Below are 2,735 nucleotides of genomic sequence, written 5' to 3'. Positions count from 1 at the left end.
TAATTGGGGAATGAGAGATTCAGAAAATATAATCCAAAAGATTAAAAAGGGGGGGGGAGAATCTCCAGGGCCTACCCAGGACAATGAGGGCCCATTGCCACAGCTGTCCAGGTGTATGAAGCTACCAATCCACATGGGACCCCAGGGAGGATACCTTCAGCTGTGGTTCACAGAAACGCAAATTCAGAAACATCACCTGTGTGGTCAACCAGGCCAAGAGAAGCCTGAGGGTTCTGTTAATGAATTGGACGATAAATTAGTGACAGGTGCATACACAAGTCTGTTTTAAAAGTGAGACAAGTACTAACTTCTTTTAAAAACACAGAAAGTTGTCAATCAAGGGAGAGGGCATCATTGCACACTTTAGGGCTCAGTTTTGAACATTATTTATCTAATAACCATTAAACACTAACTACTGGTACACCCAAACAACAAAATGTTCTAAGTAGTATAGGATAGGGGCTGAAGAGATAGCTCAGTTTAAAACAATGCTTTTACAGCAACCTCTGGGACCTTACTTCCATTCCTAGAACCAATGCAAAAGAGCCAGGTGCTGTGGTATTTGCTAACACTCCAAGCAATAGGGAAGACCGAATGATCCCCGAGGCTCACTGGCCAGCCAGCCTGGCATACTTGGTAAGCTCCAGCCTCATAAGAGACCCTATCTCAAAAATAAACACAAGCCAGCTATGGAGGTTTTAATTCTAGCACTTGGGAGGCAGAGGCAGGAAGATCTCTATGAGTTTCAGGCCAACCTGGTCTAATAGTGAGACCCTGTCTAAGTAAATTATTTAATAAATAAGAAAAGATAGAAAGTTTCTGTAAAGGGTTATCCTCTGGCCTCTACACACAAGTGGGCTCACTTTGCACATGTGCACGAGCACGTGCGCTCGAGCACACACACACACATATTTGCATACATGCAGAGAGAGAGGTAAATGACTGTAGGGTGGTTCTGATGCTAAGGTCCTGTTCCCCAATTGGTTCTTGATCTATGAGTAAAGATGCCATGGGTCAGTTGCTGGGCAGATGGAATAGGCAGGACTTCCTGGTCCCAGCAGGCAAGAGGACAGATGCAGAAGAGAAAAAAGCCAACCAACCACATGAGATCTCAGATGGAGCAACCTCAGGCTGCTTCCACAGGCGGGAGGTTGGGGTGTTGAGCTGGAACTGAAGGTGGTTGAACATCTAAAGCTGAGGGCAGATTTAGGGTGCTAAGCTAAGAATACTGGGGAGGTCACACTAGCCTCAGAAGGATAATAATGCCCAACAATTGAACCAATGAGGCAAGTTAAAATGAACAATGTGTGTGTCAGTGTTTTTCATCCAAAGATCCAATATTCTCTGGGCAGGAGCTGGTAGCATAGACCATCCCCAGAGTTAAGGCAGGGCAGCGAAAGCAACACACAACAAATGATAATCATTCTATCAAATCATGTGCTAAAATAGGGAGGTAGGAAATGATTTTAAAACAGTAGAGTCAAAATTAGAAATGTTTTTTTTAAAAATGGAAGCTCTTGGGCATGATAGTACATGCCTTTAATCCCGGCTTTCAGGAGGCAGGTAGATCTCTGTGAGTTCAAGACCAACCTGGTCTACATAGAGATCTCTAGGTCAGCCAGAGATACATAGAGACCCTGCCTTACTTTGTATTATTATTGCTGTGATGAAACACCATGACCAAAAGCAAAAGGGTTTATGTGGCTTCCACTTCCACATCCATACTCCATCACTGGAGGAAATCAGGACAGGAAATCAAACAGAGCAGGAAAGGGTTTATGTGGCTTCCACTTCCACATCCATACTCCATCACTGGAGGAAATCAGGACAGGAAATCAGAGCAGGAAGTCAGAGCCCATGGAAGGATCCTACTTCCTCGAGTGCTCAATCTGCTTTCCCTAAGAACCCAGGGCCACCAGCCCAGGAATGGCACCTCCCACAATGGGCCAGACCCTCCCACATCAACCTCTAATTAACAAAATACTACAAGCTTGCCTAAAGCCTAATGATGCTGAGGCATTTTGTCAATCGAGGCTCCCTTTTCTCCAATGACACTAGCTTGTGTCAAGTTGACATTAAATTAGCCTGCACAGACCTTGTCCTAAATAAATAAATAAATAAATAATGGAAGCTTGGGGCTGGGACAATGGCTTAATGAGTAAAGATGTTTGCTGAGCAAGCATGGGGATCTGAGTTGAGATCTAAGAACCCACATTTTAAAAACAAAAAAGCTGGGCAGAATAACTGAGTGGTAATCTAAATCATTTTTTTAAAGATTTATTTTATTTATATGATTACACTGTAGCTATCTTCAGACACACCAGAAAAGGGCATCCGATCCCATTACAGATTACATTACATGGTTGTGAACCACCATATGGTTGCTGAGAATTGAACTCAGGACCTCTATCTCTCTAACCTGAGTGGTAATCTATAACCCTGCGGCTTTGCTGCCTAACCAGCTCCAGGCTTGGTGAGAGACCCTGCCTCAAAGAAATAAGGGAGAGTGCCAGAGCAGGACACTTGGCTTCTGTGTGTGTGTGTGTGTGTTTGTGTGTGTGTGTGTGCGTGTGCAGGTGCGTGTATATAAGAAATATGAACGTGTGTAACAAAATGGCGTGTGAAATGTATGAACGTATGAAAATGACTGTCTCTGGAATTGAGACTAAGAGCAGGGTGATGATTTATTTTTGTTATTATTACAATTTGACTTTTTTTTTTTTTTTTTTTTTTTT

The sequence above is a fragment of the Mastomys coucha genome, unplaced genomic scaffold (assembly GCF_008632895.1).
Source record: "Mastomys coucha isolate ucsf_1 unplaced genomic scaffold, UCSF_Mcou_1 pScaffold18, whole genome shotgun sequence".
Lineage (NCBI taxonomy): Eukaryota > Metazoa > Chordata > Mammalia > Rodentia > Muridae > Mastomys > Mastomys coucha.
This window is presented reverse-complemented; position numbering follows the sequence as displayed.